Here is a 22871-nt window from a genome sequence, read left to right on the forward strand (position 1 = left end):
TTGCTTTGCAGGACTAAGCCCACGATTCACCCCACCCCTATGATGGCATAATGGTACGGCCCGATTACCCTCTGGGGGCGGGGCGAGGGGCCCAGGGCGGTTGCGGGCGGAACTGTAGTCAAAGCCGGGAGTCGAGGGGCGGGAACCGAAATTCCTCAGGCTGGCCCCTTTCACTGGGCCTCACTTTCGCTCAGGATGGAGACCTCCAGCGCTCCATTCCCCTTACACTGCATCAAATGCATCTTCCCTCCGGCGCCAGCCTCCCTCCTCTGGCTCTAGTGTTCCTCCCTCTCTGGCTCTAGTGTTCCTCCACCGACCCTCTCCCTGCGTCTAGGTATTCACTCATCGTCTTTCAGGCTTGAGTCTCCTGAAGTCCTTACTAGGGTTTGTAGATTGTGACGTTTGCCATGAAAGAAAGCATGGAGTTTACCCCGGACCCTTGGGTCCTAGTCTGGTCAAACACTGATCGCCCACCCACACCTTCACGGCTTGGCCCGTGAGTAGCTTGGCTTGACTCTCTCTTGGAATGGAAAGCCCAAACCCTCCGGATCTCAAAGAGCACTGAGATTAGATCAGGGATTTCCCAGCCTTTTTTATTGATAAAGGGCTACTCTTTATTCTCCTGAAACCCTACCGAGGAACCAATGTGGAGATCCAATAATAACTGATATTTGTATAGAGCTGAAGTGGTTTCAAAATGCACAATTAATTGTTTTCCCATTACAGTCTTATGAAGAAAGTAAAGCTATCTCCATTTTACAAGTAAGAAAAATGAGACTCAGGCTGAGTGCAATCCATGATTATAGAACAGCTAAGGGTCAGGGGTCCTGATTTGAATCCAGGTCTGTGTGGCTGCAAAACACTCCTTATGTTGGTTATGTGAACACTTTGAAGTGTGCTGAAGCCTTTTCACTCCCTATAAGAGCAAGGACAAAAAGTGAAATTCAAATTAACTTGCAACTTGCACTCTAATCAGCCTTGCCTAGAGAAGGAAATTTGAAAGTATCGAATAAAACAAGACAAAGGAGGTTATTCCTGGTACATGTGCCATGCAGATTTTCCTTCCCAGCTTACCTGTGACGTGGGTTCCAGAACTTCCTTTGTAGGTTAGACACGTTTTCCTAGAGAAATAATTGTGGGCTATGCCCACAAACTTCTACTAAATTCGTGACTTAGGCCCTAATGGCCCTTGAACACCCTGTCACCCACCCCACTCCCACTGGGAGGGCAGTGTGACACTGGAGTGAGGGCAAACAGAGGGAAGTCCATCACTCATTCATTCATTGATTCTACAAATATTTATTAAGTACCTACAGTGTTCCAGGGACTGTCCAGGGTACTGAGGATGCATTAGTGTATAAAATAGATGAAGCAATTTAATAACAAAGCTAACATATAATAATAATAATATTTATATATAACATATTTATAATAACACTTTGATAAGGCTTACTAAGTATCAGGCAGTATTCTGAGTGCTGTAAGTATAGCTTGTTTAATTTTATTATTCACAATAAAATGTTGACATGAGGATTACCTTTTACAGATGAACAAAAAGGCATGGAAAGGTAAAAAGCTGTGCCCAGGCCTACACAGAAAGTGGCAAAGCCAGATTCCCAACCCAGGCAGCCTGGCTCAGAGTTCCTGCTCTTAACCCCTGTGCTTCAGCAAACATCGCTTGAGCACTGCATAATATGTACCAAGTCTGGGGCAGACGTAGAGAGAAGAGGATAAAAAAATCCAGTCCCTGAGCCACTGGAACTTATAGCCAGTGGGCAAGATGTGGGTGAGACCCACAAACCCCAAAGTGTATTTGTTTTTTGTTTGTTTTTTTTTTGCGGTACACGGGCCTCTCACTGTTGTGGCCTCTCCCATTGCGGAGCACAGGCTCCGGACGCGCAGGCTCAGCGGCCATGGCTCACGGGCCCAGCCGCTCCGCGGTATGTGGGATCTTCCCGGACCGGGACACAAACCCGCGTCCCCTGCATCGGCAGGCGGACTCTCAACCACTGCGCCACAAGGGAAGCCCCCAAAGTGTATTTGAATCAAATGTGGTAAGTGCTGTAACATGGAATCAAGGACTGTGGAAACTCTTCTGGGAGAGCAAGTCATCCATCAGGTAGACAACCACAGAAGAGGAAAAAGAGGTGGTGACATTGAAGCCAGGCCTTACAGGATAAGTAGGAGTTCACCAAGCAGCAGAGGATACGGTGTAACAGGCAGACGGAATGGCAAAGTCAAAGGCGTAGGTGGGGAAGGGCATTCATGTAGCAGCATGGCAGGGAGTAATAGGCTCAGACTGTGACTTCTGAAAGGCTACCTCAAGTGACTGTTTCTCCAGGCTTATCTCTCTCAGTGGACCTCTCCTGACTCACGAAACACGGGGGCCTCTCACTCCTTAAAAGTCTCCTTACTTGGCATCCCTGCTCCGGGCCCTCCCCCCTTTCCCACTGTCCATTTAGCTCCTTCCCTGCATTCTCCTTCTCTGCTCGCCCTGCAGATAGCAGTGCTCTCCAGAGTTCTGTCTTCAGCCTCCTTTGCTTCTTCCTCGAGACTCAAAAGCCCCAACTGCAGCCTGGTGTGAAACGCAGCCCACAGACAGGTTGTCTGTAGCCTACATGTTGTTTTTAATTTTTTTTAACCATTTGCCAACACTAAAAATAGAGAAAAATCCAAACTTCTGGCTTTTCTTGAAAACTGGAGGCTCTGGCCATCCAGGGCCCACTTTCCTGCAGGGCAAGTGTCAGCTGGGACAAGAAGCTGCTGGGGCATGTGCTTGCAACTGACCAGAGTCTCCATTACTTCCTAGTATTCCTGACATGGAAACCAGAGTCTATTGCCATTTATATCAAGTGTTTAACGTAGTTGTTCTTAGAGTGGAATTAAAAGCAAGGGAAAATATTTCTTCCCTTCAAACGTAAGAAACCAAAGCAGGTCCTGGTTTTCAGGCCTCTACCTGGCCCTTGGAGGCGGTTGAGTTTGTGATTAGTTCCAGATGAGAGGTTCTTAATCTCTTTTTGTGCCAGAGTCTAGTGAATTCTGTGGATCCCTTCTTAGAATATTTTTAAATGCATAAAACAAACATTGTAAGAATACAAAGGAAACCAATTAAATGAAAACAGTTATCAAAATATTTCTTAAAAACATCTTCATGATCAAATATTCAGACCTGATAGCATAATATCTGAATTTTGAAGTAGAATGGAATGTAAAAAATGTTTTAAGATACCTGCAACAGCTGCAATGTGATATGAACATTTCTGAGATTTCTGTTGGTGTCAAAGACCCAGACACTGCTGTGGTTTGTTGCCTATAGACAGCCTATTGAGAAAAATGCTAAATGTCAATTGGAGGTTAGAAAAAATTTAAATGTACTCTTTCCTGTCCAAATCTGTGACCCCCCTGATGCTATTCTCAGACCCCTAGCAAAGACTCCAAGTTAAAAATTGGCTCTGGAGAATCTCATCCACATCGTGCCTTCAGCTCCCTGATGTGTAGGTCCAGCCGTGATGCTCCTGAGTTCCACGCCTGTCTCTTGATCATCTCCAGCCCAATTTTGTCCAGCAGATGCATCACGCAGGATTGGAGGCAGCAGTCATTTGTGGTACATTCAGCTGTTCTGGCCAGCATAGCAGCCCAAGCCTTTGGTCCATCAGGGGTAGCTCTTGTGCAGGTTATAACATCCTTAGCATCACTAATATCAATGGCATGAGGCAACAGCACTGGAATTTCCACTAGAAATTTCCTGTGGTGTTGTTGGACCCTCAGCCTGGTATCTATTATTGGCTGGGAAGCATCCAAACTTGACTCTTAACCTTCTCAAAAACTTAGTCACCACCTTATAATCCCTTTCTGCTTAAACTAAAATAGATTATATCATCTTCAACTGAGAACTCCAATTTATACCATTGTCATTGCAGCACTGCCTATATATCAAAATATTAGAAACCACCTAAGTGCCTATCAATAGGGGATCTGGTTAACTGAGTTATTATACAGCAAAATTTCTCGATCTCGGCACTATTGACATTTTAGGCCAGATAATTCTTTGCTGTGGGGGACTGTTCTGTGTATTATAGGATATTTAGCAGCATTCCTGGCCTCTACCCATATTGGATGTTGGTAACGACCCCCAGTTGTAATAACCAAAGTTGTCTCCTGGCTGGAGGGGGAGGGGGTACAGAGTCACCCTAGATTGAGAACCACTGTGATACAGCTATACCATGAGATTAAGAAAATTAGATAGATCTAAGTGTACAGACACCATGAGATTTTTTTTTAATGAGGTGAATCTAAATGCACAGATATAAAGACTATCTAATCTCTATTATTACTGGGAGGAAGGAGCAAGGTACTGGACAATATGTGTGTAATATGCTATTATTTAGGTTTTAAAGTGAGGGGGGAGAGTTACTGAGATGTGTATATATATATATATATATATATATATATATATATATATGTTTGTTTATGCATAAAATATCTTTGGAAGAAGAAAAAAACTAGGAACAGTGGTTATTTCTGGGGAGGGAGTCTGAGAAACTTGGAATTGAGTGTATGAAGGAAACTCACTTTTCCCTGGATCCTCCTTTATATTTGAATTTTTTACCATGAATGTATATTGACCAAAAAGAAATTGACTCTTACAGAGTGCCATAGCAGTAGGTGGTAAGAGGATGTTGTAGGGTGGGACCAAAGAAGTTTGATTAGTTTCACAGTGAGCAGTGGAATGGATCAGCCTTCCCTATAATAGACGTGATGACTTTGCAGCTGGGAGTCTACAAGACGAACAAGGCATCTGTCAGCCCAAGAATGGCGTGAACCGAGGAAGGAGGAGCCAGCTTGACCAAGGGCCTGTCCTCCAGACACTGTGGCTGGGTCCCTGCCTACAGGGCTCACGGGGAAGAGCAGGCAACATCCCTCTTCTCAGGAACTTTGAGAGGGATGGAATGGGGCTTTGGGCCAGACCTGGGCAATTCTAGCCTGCAGTGTGTCTTTGTGTGACTTGGGAAGACATCCCTTCCTCCAGGCCAATACGGCCCAAGCAGGGCCCAAGGATTAGCGAATAGAGCAGGAGCTGAATTTCACTCAGCCCCTATTTGCCTCTTGGAGACCAGTTTTCTGCGGGACAAAACCCATACCAACCTAAGCAGAGGCCCTGAGGTGTAAGACAACTCTGCTATTTCCGATAAGTCAAAATAAGAATAAAAGAAAGTGACCTTGTAGGTCTAAGGTGAATATCAAATGATATTTCCATCTGCAAATCACCTGTAACTGGGCCTGGAACACAACTGCATGAATAAATGTCCTTTTCTCTCTCACCCGTCCTTCAAGATGCACAGCTTCAAGTAAGAAATAATTGCTTTATTATTTCCTTGGGCAGCGCCCAGGACAGGAAGTGCCGCTGGCTGAGGGGGCTGGTGGTTAACTCAGTTTCTGTGTCTCTGTGGGAAGTTGTCATGATAAACGGAACTGGGAAAGTAAATACTGGGCAGCTCACTGGGCTGTGCTAAGAGAAAACCTGCTTGGACCGGCTAGAAAAGGGCCACACAGTTCACTGGGTCTGAGCAAGAATGGCAGAAAGCCTCCTAGGAGGCAGAGCCAGGAGACAGAAAGGACGGGCGAGGAGTTTGGTGGTCATGGTGACACCAAAGGGCACAACTGTCCTGTCATAATGGCACATCCATTTCCAAATGGGTTAGAGGTCCCAGGGGAACAAACTGGCCAGCCCCAAATACTGGTACCCGGTTCATGAAAATGAAACCTGAAAGGCTCTGGTGGCATTTCCACATCATTGCCTGTCAGGGAGGGTGTCTCACTCTACAGCCAAAGGAAAAAAGAGGAGGGCTGAGAAAAGGTAGCAATACAGGGGCTTCCTGAGAAATAAGCAAAAAATCTGAAAAAAACTTTATGCTTGAGTTGTTTATGCAAAGACCTGAACATGCCCAATATATTTTGTTCAAATTCATTTGCATATTTCGACAGGAAGATACAAGTAAGAGAAAAGTTCTCCTTACTTTCTTTGTGGGGCGCCTAAAATGAAAACTACACATATAAAAAATTGTTTCTAATGAATGTCCAAAGGAACTATCTAGAGCCTTAAGATCCACTTACGTAGTTTTAATTTTTCTAGGCCACATTTTAAGAAATAAAGCAAATCAGTGAGATATTTTACACTATTATTTTTTCAAGCTATGTCTTCAGATCTAGTGGGTCACCAAGATGAGCCTAGCCAAACTGCAATGAATTCTGCTTCCAACTGAACAGCTTTTGAGGGTTTTTTTTCTTTTTAAGAATTTTGCCCTAAGGCTCCTGCCTCTTAGCTGATTAGAAACCAGAGAACTTAGCAACTCCTCTGCACGCAGGCTTTCTGTAGTTTTGGCGAGCAGGGGCTACTCTTCTTTGTGGTGCACAGGCTTCTCATTGTGGTGGCTTCTCTTGTTGCAGAGCACGGGCTCTAGGCGTGCAGGCTTCAGTAGCTGTCGTGCGTGGGCTCAGTAGTTGTGGCACACAGGCTTAGTTGCTCCGCAGCATGTGGGATCTTCCCAGACCAGGGCTCAAGTCCGTGTCCCCTGCGTTGGCAGACGGATTCTTAACCACTGCACCACCAGGGAAGTCCCGCAACTCCTTTTTTTAGTGAAAGCTTCATATGAAACAACTTAGGAAAGTGTTGCTTAAAAAAAAAAAAGTGTGAAAAACATGGCATAGTAAAACTGAGAGATTTGCTTCTCATTTCAGGGGTTTTCTTTTTTTTTAATTTATTTATTTTTAGCTGTGTTGGGTCTTCTTTGCTGTGCGTGGGTTTTCTCTAGTGGCGTCGAGTGGGGGCTACTCTTTGTTGCGGTGCACGGGCTGCTAAATGTGGTGGCTTCTCTTGTTGCAGAGCACGGGCTCTAGGCGTGCAGGCTTCAGTAGTTGTGGTGCGTGGGCTCAGTAGTTGTGGCTCACAGGCTCTAGAGCACAGGCTCAGTCTTTGTGGCGCACAGGCTTAGTTGCTCCACGGCATGTGGGATCTTCCCAGACCAGGGATCGAACCCATGTCCCCTGCATTGACAGGAGGATTCTTAACCACTGCACCAGCAGGGAAGTCCTCAGGGGTTTTCTTACCTGATGGTCCTTACTGAAATAAGAAGACATTATGGGTAAATTTGGCTTTAGTAATTTTTAGGTGGAGATGTATTTCTTCTCTTCAGTAGAAGAAACACATCGTTCCGTCATCCAGAAACCTAACCACCATTGAGTGTAAAACTGGAGATACAGGCATAGTTTATTATTGTCCACAGGGAAAAATAATGTAGCTGTGCTCAACGTAATTGTCTGCTACTTTTTCTATGACAGTAGGAAAAACCCTCTGAACCAGTACCAAAATTGTGTGGAAATTTGCTGATAATCATATCAAAATGTATCTAATTATAGTGGAGTTATGAGGTTGTAATTCACCAGGGCTTGTCTATTTCAGAACTTCCTTTTACTAGTGCAAGACAGCAAGTAGTATTTGCAATGATGGTTCAAATAAACTCTCTGGGTGAGAGTTTTCCTGTGTCATCTTGAATTCATTTCTAGAACTCTTATTCAGCAGTGTTACCTATAGAATGTAATAAGCATTTGAATATATTCAAGTACCACAGAGTAATTGGAATTTATCAGGAAAACTTCAGGATGATCTAGGATACCCTTGTTCCAGCTTTAGCCTAAGTTTTTTTTTTTTGTTTTGTTTTGTTTTTTTTTTGCGGTACGTGGGCCTCTCACTGTTGTGGCCACTCCCGCTGCAGAGCACAGGCTCCGGACGCACAGGCTCAGTGGCCATGGCTCACGGGCCCAGCCGCTCTGCGGCATGTGGGATCCTCCTGGACCGGGGCACGAACCTGTGTGCCCTGCATCGGCAGGCAGACTCTCAACCACTGTGCCACCAGGGAAGCCCTAGCCTAAGTTTTTAATTACAGTTGTCCCTTGAACAACACAGGTTTGAACTGCAGGTGCACTTACAAGCAGTTTTTGGTTTTTGTCTTTTTTCCAATAAATACATACTGTAGTTCTACATGATCTGCGGCTGGTTGAATGGTTAGGTTTTGGAACCATGGATATGGAGAGACCTCGTATACAGAGGAACCACGTGTACAGAGAGCCGACCCTAAATTACAAGTGGAAGGTCAGTGCCCTAACCCTGCCGTGATGTTCAAGGGTCAACTGGATTACAAAAAGCAAATAGTTGTGCAGGACCTACTTTAACTATTAGTTCTCAATAATTCAGACTTTTACTTTAGCCTCCAAAATTTCTAAGGAATGGACCTTTAATTTTTAATCTCTGTTCCCTAGAAACACTGTACCTTTCAAAAAGAGGCCGGAGGGGGACCTCCCTGGTGGTCCAGTGGTTAAGACTTCTTGCTTCCACTCCAGGGGGCGTGGGTTTGATCCCTGGTTGGGGAACTAAGATCCCACAAACCCTGCTGTGTGGCCAAAAAGAAAAAAAAAAAAAAGGCCAGAGGGCAAATGGGCACAGACCTAAAGATAAAGCATGTGCTGAAACATATTCTGATGTTGAAAAGTGTGGGAAAACTGGAGAATCATTACATAGAAATGGTAAAATAAAACACAATGAGGGGCTTCCCTGGTGGAGCAGTGGTTAAGAATCCGCCTGCCGATGCAGGAGACACGGGTTCGAGCCCTGGTCCAGGAAGATCCCACATGCCGCGGAGCAACTAAGCCTGTGTGCCACAGCTACTGAGCCTGCGCTCTGGAGCCTTTCAGCCATAGCTGCTGAAGCCCACGAGCCTGGAGCCCCCGCTCCGCAACAAGAGAAGCCACTGAGAGCTTCCCTGGTGGCACAGTGGTTGAGAGTCCGCCTGCTGATGCAGGGGACACGGGTTCGTGCCCCGGTCCGGGAAGATCCCACATGCCGCGGAGCGGCTGAGCCCATGAGCCATGGCTGCTGTGCCTGCGCGTCCGGAGCCTGTGCTCTGCAACGGGAGAGGCCACAACAGTGAGAAGCCCGCGTACCACAAAAAAAAACAAAAAACAAAAAACACAAGAGAAGCCACTGTAATGAGAAGCCCGCGCACCACAATGAGGAGTAGCCCCCTCTCGCCACAACTAGAGAAAGCCCGCGCGCAACAATGAAGACCCAACACAGCCAAAAATTAATTAATTAATTAAATTAAAAAAAAATACCCACAATGAGGGACTTCCCTTGTGGTTCAGTGGTTAAGAATCCGGGGACTAAGATCCCACATGTCGTGGGGCAACTAAACCCAAGTGCCACAACTAGAGAGAAGCCCACAATGAAGACCCAGTGCAGCCAAAAAACCCTCTAAAAACAAATAAAAAAAACCCAGTGATGTAAGTACCCCCCAGCAACACAGGGAAAGAAATGACAAGGAACTTCCTGTAACAGGAGAGCCTGTGATTTTATAAATGGGATAATATAAAAATAGATTCCAACAGCAAGAACTCCAGTTGGCATGCTGGGGGACCTTATGGCCATAAGTGTCTGATGAGCTGGCTAGGAACACCGTTGGAACCTGCAAAAGGAGCCGAACGGGAGCAGCAGAGCAGAACCCCCACACTGCTTCAACAGCCCTGCTGGCCGTCTCCTCTGAAAATTATATCAGTACTCTTGAAGCCCAGATGGATGGGCAAGGATACACCCCTATGAATGAAAGCTAAAGCTCTGCATAGCACTATAATTTAAATGTATACTTTGTGTAATAATACATGTCATAAAACAAATATTTGGGGGAAATGTGTATAGGTATGAAAACAAAGAAAGGAAGAAGAAAGGAACCCCCAAAACCATTTCTTTATGTAGGTTATATCTATCTATATTTACTGTATTGGAAATTAAAACTGATAATTTTTTAAAACACAAGAACACATTTCATTAGCCATCGGAGAGATAACATCATCACATGTTACGTAGTCTCTGGAAAACTCCAGAGAGTGAAAAAGCAAATAACCTTTTAGTATTATCATGAAAATAGTTTTGATCTTGCAGACCCTCCGAAAGGGTTTGGGAGCACACAGAGGTCCCCAAACCTCACTTTGAGAACTGCTGTGCTAAATTATCATGCTGTGGTAATAACCCCAGTATCTCAGGAGCTTAACACACATAGGTTTATGTCTTGCTTATGCTTCATGTCCACTGAGGGCTGACTGAGGGCTCTGCTCTACATCATTCTCATTCTGGGGCCAAGCTGAAACATTGCTTATTACTGGGGCAAGGGGAAAAAGCCAGTGCTAGAAGGTCCCAGCATTAAAATTCTGGCCTGGTAGTTGCACATGTGTTGGAGGAGGTCATGGAGAGGAAGTGACCACCAGTTGACGTCAGGAAGCTGGACCCAGTCTTTTGGAGGCTCCTCACCCACACCCACCCCCGTCCTTGGAATGTACTCTCTTCCCATTGTTCCCACAGTGGGAGCTATTACAAGGAGGTAGCCTTGAGAGAGTATGGTGTTGCTGAGACCATCTGGACAGTATACATGACTAAACCCAGTTAAGGCCTCTATATAAACTTCTAAGATTCTGGCTGACAGATGTGGAGATCTACTCATCTGTGGCCGCCCAAGACAAGCCTCGTATGTAAGTTCCCTTGCTTATTACACCTGCCACCTACCAATCTGGAGTCTGGAGTGGTCTGTTTCTTTCTTCGACCTCTCTTTGCCCTTTGTTTATGGGGCCAGTTGGTGAACCAACAACATGGCATTTCCACTTAGAGCTCATTGGCCAAAACTAGTCACATGACTCTAGGGGGCCCGGAAGTACAATCCTGCCATGGGAAGAGGATCCTTTCTCCTTGAAGAGATTTTTCTTTTTATTTCTTTTTTTTTTTTTTTTTTTTTTTTTGGCCACACAGCAGGGCATGAAGGATCTTAGTTCCCTGAACAGGGATCAAACCCGTGCCCCCTACAGTGGAAGCACAGAGCCTTAACCACAGGACCTCCAGGGAAGTCCCCGGAACTTTTCTTTTAAATAGTGGAAGAAAGTCTTTCACAGAAGCTCCAGCAGAGTTTCCCTGAGTCAGAACTGAACCAATCACCGGTGAAGAGGAGCAGTGTTGCCCCCAAGTGGCTGAGACCCATCCTCATGCACCCCCTGGGCAGGAGGTAGGGGTCCTACATCGCTGGACGTATTGCTGCCCACCCAATGGCTGAACAAAATTGGAATCCAGTTAGCAAGAAAGAAGGAGAGGAATGGCTGTGACAATCTTCCCCTCTCATTTTTGTTTTGGTCTGCTCTCCCACTAGCATCACGAATAGTGTATTGAGACAGGCAGGAAATATACTTAGGGTGTATCTCTTAAAAAGGAAGATTTGCACCTACAGTAACACTTGCCTAAGAGATATCAAAACCGGATATTGTATTTCATCTCAACCAGCTGAAGCTAATAAACAGGTGTGGCTTTAGACTGACCTTGTATGCCAGACCCTCTGACTGGACCTAACTGAAGACTCTTTCCCTACCAATGAGCAATGGGACTTGTTTTAACCAATTGGGTCAGGTGCCCTCTGTAGAAAACTATGACAAATACCAATCCGTTCGAGAGCAGGGCCAGTCAGGGTCACCAACAGACCACCATCCCTACTAACACCCTGATTGGCCCAGCTTGAATCAATTCTCCTAGACTAAGAACTGGCCAGGGAGGTGAGGTTGTGCCTTTCAAAATGGCTGATAGGATGAGATTGAAAAAAACAGTCAGGGACCTGTGTCCCCAGGCATTGTGGGCCATACTGAGGAGTTTGGTTTTATTATAAGAGACTTGAGTAGCCACGGAAGACTTTTAAGCAGGGGAAAACAATTTTTTAATTTGAGTTAATATCAGCTAAGGCCTCACTCCTGTGGATCAGAGGAGCAGATAGGAGGAAGTGCTACTGGAAGCTGAACAAACAATATAGAACAGCAGGTATACAACGGGATTTTCTGCAATGATGGAAATGTTCTGTATCTGTCCTGTCCAATGTGGCAGACGCTAACCCCATGTGGCTATGGAGGCTTTGAAATGTGGTTAGTGCAACTAAAGAACTGAATTTTAAATTCTATTTAATCTGAATGCATTTTAATATTAATAGCCACGTGTAGTTAATGACCTTTGTATATCTTTCCTTCTGTTCAAAAGTTCACTTTATGCCACTCACTTTTACGAAAGACCTACTTTAGTAACTGTTTTTGCTAACTGAAAGATATACAAAGAGGGTTTCTGCTTTTACCAAAAAAAAAGTGAAAATAGTGTTCAGTGTTTGCTGTGAGCAAGCTATGTCCACCCCAAGCAGCGAGAGTGGCACCACCAAGCTCCTTCCTTGGGAACTACACTCAACATTTCAACATCAAGCTCCCTTAGCTTTGAACTACGTCTGGGAGCATCTGTGCTTTCTCTGGATTTATTTCGTGCAACCGTTAGCAAGAGGTATTCTGAAGTAATTGCTTCTTTGCTTTACGCCATTTTGGCTTACGAAAAGTTTCATAAGAATGCTCTGCTTTCAGAGAGCAGGGTGTTGACCTAAAACAAATAGACTGCCAGATATTTCTCCAGCAAAGATGAATTTATTCGGGATCAGTAGAGAATTGTAATTCAGAGTCTGCAACCATGGCAAGCCACATGCAAGTCCCCACATAGCAAAAGAAGGAGAACTCTTTTATAGAGGGGAAAAGAAAGGTGGGAGGGCTATAATAAACAGAGAGTATATGGCTTTTCATTGGCTGAGTCCTTGCCAGGAAAGAAGAGGAATTTTCTTCTTCCTGTTAGACTCTACTATGGTCCCAGGGTATGGAGCTTCCCCTCTGGTCTTCCAACTCTATTTAATTGAGGCTTCTCTTTATTAAGTTTTTTTTTACAGTTCCTCCTTTTGATCAAGTTGTTTTCTCTGAATGCATCACTGATCAAGAGTCAGGTTTTCTAGTTTCAACAGCTTTTTGTCCCACAACACCAGGAAGGACCTTTCCTGGGTATAGTGTCTCTTGTCAGAGGGAATGTACACAGATTGGAAACCTGTTGAGGTCACATCTGGGTAACAAGGAGGGAAAGGAGGGAGAACTCTCAGTCACTTTCAATCTCAAGTCCACCTGTCATCAAGATCATAGACATTGGAGATCATCTGAAACATTATGTCGTCATCAACAGTTTGGTGGCAAACATCCAACAGGCCTGGTCTGGATATCTTGGGAAAGCTGTCTTATCAGATGTTGTCTCTTTCAGTTCTAGGAACTCTTTACTTTCAGGACACCAGATAATGTGCAGGTCCAGTCAGGGTTCAGTGCTTCCTTTAGGTGTGTCACATGAATCCAAGGGTCTATGCCTTGGAGTTTGACAACCCAACAGCTGGTTAGCAGAACCTGATAGGGGCCTCTCCAGTGAGGTTGAAGAGAGTTCTTCTGAAGGTGTCTTTTCCAATAGACTAAATCACCAGGTTGCAAGATGTCATGTTTAAGGTCTTCATCTCCCAAGGGCACACTGTGAAAAGATTGCTCTACCAAAGTATGATTATTATTATTTCTTTAAACACTTTTCTCTTTTTTTTCTTTCTCTTTATTTATTTCTTTTTTGGCTGCATTGGGTCTTCGTTGCTGCATGGGCTTTCTCTAGTTGCTGAGAGCAGGGGCTACTCTTCATTATGGTGCGTGGGCTTCTCATTGTGGTGTCTTCTCTTGTGGAGCATGGGCTCTAGGCGCGTGGGCTTCAGTGGTTATGGCACTCGGGCTCAGTAGTTGTGGCTCACGGGCTCTAGAGCACAGGCTCAGTAGTTGTGGTGCATGGGCTTAGTTGCTCCGCGGCATGTGGGATCTTCCCGGACCAAGGCTCGAACCTGTGTCCCCTGCATTAGCAGGCAGATTCTTAACCAGTGTGCCACCAGGGAAGTCCAGCATGACTATTTTTAATACAAGCAATTATGCCTTTGAAATATTGGAGTATCTCTCCTTTTATCAGTTGTGGGTCAAAAGAATCAAGAGACAAGTGCATTGGATGACCTGTGACTATCTCAAAGGATAAGATTCATGGGTTCCAAAAATGCGTGGATCTGAGATTTAGAAAACCAACAGCAATGCTTTTGACCAAGGTATTTGGAGGGTCTCTATAAACTTTACCAATTGAGTCTTAATAATGCCATTAATGTGTTCAAGTAAACAAAAGGATCGAGGGAATTCCCTGTCAGTCAGTCCAGTGGTTAGGACTCCATGCTTTCACTGCCAAAGGCCATCCGTGGGTTCAATCCCTGGTCGAGGGTGGCATGTACAGTGAAAGTTTTGTAAAACGGGCCAAACAGCACAGACTTGTTGAAGTATGTGGCAAATAAAATGGGTTCCTTTATCACTATGAAACACAAAAGGAGTTCCCCAAGTAGGGATAGTTTTTTCTAAAAGGATTTTAGCCACAGAAGAGGCAGTAACCTATCTACAAGGGAAGGCTTTAGTCCAGTGTGAAAACATGTAGACCATGACTAAAACATTTATACCTATAAGATGGAGGAAGTTGTATGAAATCCATTTACCAGATTTCAAATGATCCATTAGGCAGTTTAAAATGTCCAGGAGCGGGCTTTCCTGGTGGCGCAGTGGTTGAGGGTCCGCCTGCCGATGCAGGGCACACGGGTTCGTTCCCCGGTCCGGGAAGATCCCACATGCTGCGGAGCGGCTAGGCCCGTGAGCCATGCCTGCTGAGCCTGCGCATCCGGAGCCTGTGCTCTGCAACGGGAGAGGCCACAACAGTGAGAGGCCCATGTACCGCAAAAAAAAAAAATGTCCAGGAGCAGTACGAACAGGCTTCCCTGGGTTATACTCAGACAAGTGGGACAAGTGAGGTAGGCACTTTTTGTGGTGTTGTTAATGTTTCCTCATCGATATTGATTCATGAATGCTATTATTTTATTAGTAGATCAATGGTTTAATGCATGTACAGTGGTGAAAAGTGGGAATTTTAGAGTCTCCAGTAGGACTGGGTTGTTATTTGACCCAAACCAGAGCCTCCTCTTTTTATCAAACCAAGAGTTGTTGAATTTCCAAACTTGTTTTTCCTTTTCTGAGGCCAATTGTTGGGGTTCTCTAGCCAGTTTTTCTAAGTTATCCTTTGGGCGAAATATTCCTTTGGACCATGACAGAGGTTTGGCTGCTCTTGGTCCCATTAAGGACAGCATTCTTGTGGAAATATAAGCAAAGTGATTTTCCTTAGCTTCTAAAGAGTCATATTTAGAATGCCCCAGAACCTTAATAATAGTTAAAGTGGCAGGTAAAAGTATTGCATCCAGTAATTCCTGAATATAAGGGCCATTTTAAATTTTATTTCCACTGGAAGTGAGAGGAAGCCATGTTGCTTCCACAACATTCCAAAATCATGAACTACTCCCAAAGCATATCTACTATCAATATAAATATTGGCAATTTGGGGGAATTCCTTGGAGGTCCAGTGGTTAGGACTCTGCGCTTCCACTGCAGGGGGCACGGGTTCCATCCCTGGTCAGGGAACTAAGATCCCACATGCCGCGCAGCACGGCCAATAAATAAATTAATTAAATAAAAATAAATAAACAAACATTGGCAATTTGGTCCTTGGCTAAAGAACAAGAACGATATAATTCAGCCTGTTGGGCTGAAGTAGCCATCGGTAAAGTTGCTGCCTCAAGACAACATCAAAAGGAGTAGCACAGTATACCGAGCATGATATGAGCCATTGTTACCTTTTAAATAAGAAACATCCGTCAACCATGAGAAGTCAGCGTTATCCAAAGGAATTTCCTGCAGACCATCACAGGGAGTCAGGAGGTGGTCCATCAGTGTTAAGCAGTCATGAGGAATTTCATCAGTGACAGAGTGGAGAAGAGTAGCAGGGTTAAAATTATTACAACAAAAAAGAGTTATGTGAGGAGGAGCAGTTAACACAAGGACTTCATAGGAGGTGAGGTGGTTGACTGAGAACTATTGAGTGTGGTGAAAATTCAGGAAAACTTCTATTGCATGAGATACAAAAATGGATAAAGGGGATCTCACAAGGATTTTCTCAGTGGTCATAACCAAAAAGGCAGTGGCTATAATGGCTCTAAGGTAAAGGGCGTATCCATGTGCCACTGGGTCCAGTTACTGGCTATAACACCCTATGGATTGATGGAGGTCCTTGTATTTTCGGGTGAGTACCCTAAGTGCTCTCTTTTCCCTTCCTTTTCATATACGAAAAGGAAAAGGTGAATCTGAGCATTGGGATTCCCAAGGTCAGGTATGTTCATCAAACTCTCCTTTTAAGGCCTTGAAGTCTATGTTGTCTGGCTCAAAATTGGGTCAGCATTATTATTGCTGACTAAAACATACAGAGGTTTGGCCATAAGAGAAAAATTTGGAATCCAGTTTCATCAATTACCAACTAGCCCAAGAAAACCTCCCAGTTAACTCTTAGTTTTTGGTTTGGGGAAACTTAGGACACAATGAGTCCTATCTAGATCCAACTGTAGCCTTTGTTCTCTTATCAAATGCCCTAAATATTGAACCTGGGCTTGGGCAAACCGTAATTTTTCTTTGGTGAATTTATGTCCCTTTAAGGCTAAAAGCTTTAGCGAGTGGATGTTGTCTTCCTGTGAGGAGGCTTGAAAAGGAGAGCAAAGAAGCAAATCATCCACGTATTGCAACAAAATAAAACCTCTAGGGAACTTTATATCATATAGATCAGCCTTCAGGATTTGCAAGAAGTAGGGACTCTCAGTAAAACCTTGAAGCCTTGAAAACCTTGGCCCTCAGGTTTCTCACTGGTAAAACTGGGAGTCTTACAGGGGTTAATACAAGGGATAATGAGGTATTGAACCTTGTAATCTTCTGTTATGGACGTTATGCCTTGAAGGGCTTCTTGACTTACAGGGTATTGAATAATTCTGAGAAGAGGTTTTGAGGAACCTATTAGAATTTTTTTAATGTATTTTATTATTATTTTATTTATTTTTATTTTTGGCTATGTTGGGTCTTCGTTGCTGCTCACAGGCTTTCTCTAGTTTCGGCGAGCAGGGGCTACTCTTCGTTGTGGTGCGTGGGCTTCTCATTGCGGTGTCTTCTCTTGTTGTGGAGCACAGGCTCTAGGCGCACGGGCTTCAGTGGTTATGGCACTCTGGCTCAGTAGTTGTGGCGCACGGGCTTAGTTGCTCCACGGCATGTGGGATCTTCCCAGACCAGGGCTCAAACCCATGTCCCCTGCATTGGCAGGCGGATTCTTAACCACTGCGCTACCAGGGAAGCCCTCTATTTGAATTTTGATGGGAGGTGTGCTGTGACTTTTGCCAACATCATTTGGAGATTTTTTCCCATAAGAAAGGTGGTAGCTGATTCAATAGGGACAAATGATCAGTGTTTCCAGAATCAGCTCTAGCACTGTCAGAGATGGAAGTCATAAAGAATGTCAAAGGGTCATTTGGTTCACCTGGTTGGTTACTTTGATTGAAATTATTTCTTCCTTTTGAGAGAGAGAAATTCTTGAATGATGCTTCTCTAAGAAGTCTCAGCCTAATAAATGGGTAAGAGCAGAGGAACTAAGTATAAAAGGGTGTGTATCTCTCAAAGGGCCTAAACAAAATAAATAGATTCAGAGACAGAAGCGCCCCTCTTTTTTTTTTTTTTTTTAGCTGTGTGACATGTGGGATCTTGGGGTTGAACCTACACCCCTGCGGTGGAAGCATGGAGTCTTAATCACTGGACCACCAGGGAAGTCCCTGAGGCAGGAACTTCTTGAGGTTCATTAGAGGTCCTCACTATTTGAACTGTGTTAGCACTCTGAGGCAGGGGCTGTTTTATAATAGTGGGGTCAAGAGTAGCTCTGGTGTCAGCTAGGACTGGAAGAAATTCGTCCCCAATCCGGAGAAATGTTTCTCCAAACTGATTAAAAGAGAAGTTTGGGAAGAACCCCTGTAGATCCTTGGAGCCTCATCATTTTGAGAATTAAGAGGATGTTGGAAAGACTGCTTAAAAGGCTGAAAGCATCTAAAGCACTTAAATTTGTAACAATCTTTTTTCCAGTGTCCTGTCTCTGGAATAATAGCAGAAACTAGGAGGGTTTGGGCTTCATTTAGGAGATTTCATTTGCTGGAGTTGAAAATTAAGAATTTTGGCGGTCTTCCTTAAATCTGAAGTGGACGTAGTTTCCCATTCCTTTCTGGTCCTTTTACCTAAAAGGGAAAGTTCCCATCTCAGCTCATTAACAAATATAGAGCTAAAATCTACCTGGGTGGAATCAACATCTAAAGGAAGGGCCATCTTTTTTTTTTTAAATAATCTGAAGCCCATTGCAGTAGCCATGAACAGGTTCATCAGATTTTTGTGTGCAAGGTTGAATTTTGTTCCAATCAACAGACTTTCAAATTTCCCTATTGAGTCACCTAGCGACTGTATGAGCCTGATCATACAATAAATTAGCAGGCTAGTCTCCCAGGTGTAATTCTAGAGATCTGTCAGGATTTTTCTAATTATTTTCAATTTTCATCCAATGCTGGGCCTGGCCTTCACAAACAGGTGTAGAAAGTGGCTGATAAAGGAAATCTCCTGGCCGTCCAATTGTTAGGACTCAGCGCCTCCACTGCCAAGGCCCAGGTTCGATCCCTAGTTGGGGAACTAAGATCCCACAAGCTGTGTGGCACAGCCAAAAAAAAATTAAAAAATAGCTGACAAGTCAGAGAAACCAGGTTAGTAAGTCTGAATGACTTTATTAAATTTCTCAGCAAATCTGTGAGAAACTTCAGTTACTTTGGGAAAATCTTTGACTATGGCTTGCAGTTCAGCTTTAGTTCAGGGAGTATAAGTTATTAAAGGTTTAGCCTCTGGATCCTCAGAAGGCTTAATTTTAAAGGAACAGATTCTAACAGTTCAGAAGAAAAGGGAGCAAGGAAATTTTCATAGAAAAGGGGAAGTTCAGGGAGAGAATTGGTACTGGGGAACTGAGGGTATAGAGGAGGCCTAGGTGGTGTAGGAGGGAAAGAGGAAGTTGGTCCCATAGACAGAGACAAGATGACACCAGAGGTGGCACCTAAGACAAAGAAGCCAAGGAAGAAGAGCCTGAGGCTTCCGGAAGCATGTTTTCTTTCTTTAATCATTTGTTGGGGCTTCCCTGGTGGCGCAGTGGTTGAGAGTCCGCCTGCCGATGCAGGGGACGCGGGTTCGTGCCCCGGTCCGGGAGGATCCCACATGCCGCGGAGCGGCTGGGCCCGTGAGCCAAGGCCGCTGAGCCTGCATGTCCGGAGCCTGTGCTCCGCAACGGGAGAGGCCACAACAGTGAGAGGCCCGCGTACCACAAAAAAAAAAAAAAAAAAAATCATTTGTTGGCCTCAGTTAACCTTAAAATCTTATTTTGCAGAGAGGCAATTTAGACTCTAAATAATGTTGGGAAGCCTCAAAAGATCAATCAAAATAAGCATTCCACTCAGTTCTGGAAACATTTGAGCTATTGTAGTCCAATTTGGCTTTAAGGAAATTAAGTTTGGGAATTTCCAAAGTTCCCCATCATGGCCATCGATATTCTAAATTGCCTTTGTTCAAGTTGGTCAGTTTAGTTAGAAATGAGTATGAGGAAGAACTTCAGTTTTGAAACATAAAATCAGCTAGAGTCCCTAGATGTGGGGCACTCTCAAAATATTTAGATAACCTGGATCCCATTTCTCAGAAGTTTTTCTCTAGAGTAAAAGAAAAATTTTCAAACAGCTTCAACAGCTTCCAGCTTCAAACAGCTCAATTCAGACAGCTTGAAAGCTAATATCAGCCAATTCTAAGGAAACAGCTTGGACCCAGAGGAGCCAGGCCAAAGACTTTTTCAGCCAGTTTCCAGAGAATACCTTATTCCAAAGGAATAGGCCAAAGGTGGCAAAACTGGCACAGTTTAAGTGAAGCAGCCCCTCTTCCCAAAGGAATGGGCCAAAGGCATTTTCAGCCAGCTTTGGTTAAAACAGTCTGATCTCAAAATCAGACTGAAGTATCAAATGAGTACTCACATGCAGAACAAGGCCTTAACTCAAAAGACAAAACCTAAAAATAAACCCTGAATAAATCCTGGAAAGCTTCAAATGCAAAGAGGGTGTGAGCTCCAATCCAGGAGAAAGATGCACCTTCAAACTCCAGGGTTGGTGAGAAAGCACTGAGTGAAAATGGGCTCAATAGTGGGTACCACACCTGTCTGCTCAACAGCCCCAGAGCCTTCAGGGATCTTCTCTGGTCTCTGTATGGGCCACCAAAATGTTGACCTAAAATAAAAAGACTGCCAGTTATTTTTCCAGCAAAGATGGGTTTATTCGGAATCAGCAGGGAATTCAAGCCACATGCAAGTCCCTGTATAGCAGGGGAAGGAGAGCTCTTTTATAGAGGGGAAAAGGAAGTTGGGAGAGCTATAGTAAACAAAGAGTCCATGGCTTTTCATTGGCTAAGGCTTTGCCAGAAAAGGAGTCTTTTTTCTTGCTGTTGGGCTCTGTTTCCTGTTGTAGGCCCTTCTGGTCTCCCAATTCTATTTAATTGAGGTTTCTGTTTATTAATTTTTTATAAAGGGAAACCTGAAATAATGTGCCTGTTTTTTATTAATATAATCTGAATGGGTTTCTATAATCTACAGCTTCCCTCCTCATACACGCTCTCATTTTAGATGCTTAGAATTCAGAAAACCCAAACAGACTACAGGAGAAATATCTGCTACGGTACGAGTACCCAAGGCCCACCATGCTTCATCCCCCATCTTTACAGAAGGGTCCAGAAGGCTTCCTGAGCCCAGGCCTCCAAGTCAGGGCCTTGTTGCCACAGTTGCTTCTCAAAAATCTTGCCCTCACCCCCACCCCAATCATCTCCTGGCACCCTCTCTTACACCCAGGGGCTAAACCGGGCTCAGCCACACCCGTCCACAGCTGCTCTCCTCAGAGGCAGAGGGTCTCTCTCCCAGACCCCAACACAGATCATTTCCTCTTTCTCTCAAGGACCACCCTCCACATGACATAGACCGCACCTCACTAAAATGAATACTCTTGAAGTAGGGCTGCTCATTTGAGACCAAAGTGCTGAGTCCTGGGGCAATTTCTGTCTCCAGTATGCCTCAGCTGCTTGGGGAATGTATTGGAGGAAAGGAAGTGGGGAGGCCCAGGTGGTGATCTTGTGCCAGCATGGTCCCTGGAGACCAGGTGATAGAGGCAGGGGATGGGAGTGTCTGGTAGAGTGAAATGGAAAGAGGAGCAGTTACTCTTTCCTGCCACAAGCGGGAGCTTCAGGCGACATCTTGACCGTACCAGTCAACTTGGCTTCTGGTACAGAATGGAGTCAAATATGTCAACTTTTATCAATGGTCTCTCAAATAGTCCCACTCAGAGGGACACTGCACCGAGTTACATGGCGTGTGCATTTTAGACCCCATCTCAAATTATTTTGGAGCACATTCCAGAAAGTCTCCTTCTTCCAAGCGAGAGACAACAACGTAGTAACTTAGCAAGGCAATGTTATAGCCAAGGGAATAGGGTTGCCAAATTTAGCAAATAAAAATGCAGGATGCCAAATTAACTCTGAATTTCAGATAAACATGAATAATGATTTCCCAAGTATTGCGTGGGACATAGTTATACAAAAAACTTGTTCATTGATTATCTGAAATTCAGATTTAACTGAACATCGTCTATTTTACCTGACAAACTTACCAGGGGTTACATCCAATTTTAATAGTTTTCCAAACTAAAATGTTTGCAGCCTTGCTCTGTGATGACACCCTTCTGGTGTGCGTTAGAGCAGACACCCCAGATTCTTTTCCAATTTCTGCACATCTTCACAAGAAGATGCAGCACTGTCCAGCTTAGTCACATGGAGTGTATGTGGCCCCGACCTTAACCTGTTGAAACAATCTCCTGCCCCCTCTGCTCAGCACCTTTCAAAAGCTTGGCTGGGAGAAACCATATTTTTTAACGATTATCTCAAGAATGTCTTTTTTTCTAGGTCAGTGATAATCAACCTTTTTAGTGAAAAGGCCAATTCAGAAAAAAAAGTAACTTGTTACCAATTTTTTTTAAAGAAATTATCTTTTTTATCAGGAATGTAGTATCAACAACTTTGCTTAAGTGTGCTTTTATTGTTTCTCCAATCAGTAAAGGGCTTCATTCTTTTGGCTAAACTTTCAGAAACTACATAACATGCCTGCTCTTGTGTATCTGATGAAATGCTCCACCTTTTACCAAAGCTTGTGGTCTAGGAAAGAATTTTTGGAGCTGGCTCAGTTGTTTTTCTTTAATTGACCCTGGAATTCACTTAATTGCAAAATGTGCTTTGTCTCTTTTTATTCAGGCGCAACGACCACACAGTAAAAGTGCACAGAGTGTGCTAATCTTAAATCTCAATGAAGTTCTGAATTTGTATACGCCTGAGTAGCCACCACCTAGATCAAGATATAGAACTTTCCTGCACTCCAACAAGTATTTTTGTGCTGTTCCCAGTCACTACTTCCACCAGAGGTCACCACTATTCTGACTTCTATAATCGTTGATTAGTTTTGTTCTTGAATTGTATATAATTGGAATCATACAGTTATTATACTTATATTTGTTGAACATATTTCTGTGAGATCCATCCATGTGGGTGTACATATCAGTAATTCATCCTTTTTCATTGCTGCATAATATTCCATTGTATGAATATATTACAATTGATTTATCAATTTTCCTGTTACTAGGCATTAATGTTGTTTCTGGGTTTTGGCTCTTATGAATAAAGCTTCAACAGACACTTTGTTACACTCATGTCTTTTGGTGCACTCATTTCTCTTGTGTCTAATCATAGAGTATTGTTATTGGGTCATGGTGTAGGTATATGTTCAGCTTTAGTGAATACTACCAAACAATTTTCTACCCACCCTCCCCACCCCTCAGCAGTGTATGAGAATTTCACTCACTTTACCTCTTCACCAACATTTGGCA

This window comes from Mesoplodon densirostris, chromosome 16 (assembly GCF_025265405.1).
Source record: "Mesoplodon densirostris isolate mMesDen1 chromosome 16, mMesDen1 primary haplotype, whole genome shotgun sequence".
Lineage (NCBI taxonomy): Eukaryota > Metazoa > Chordata > Mammalia > Artiodactyla > Ziphiidae > Mesoplodon > Mesoplodon densirostris.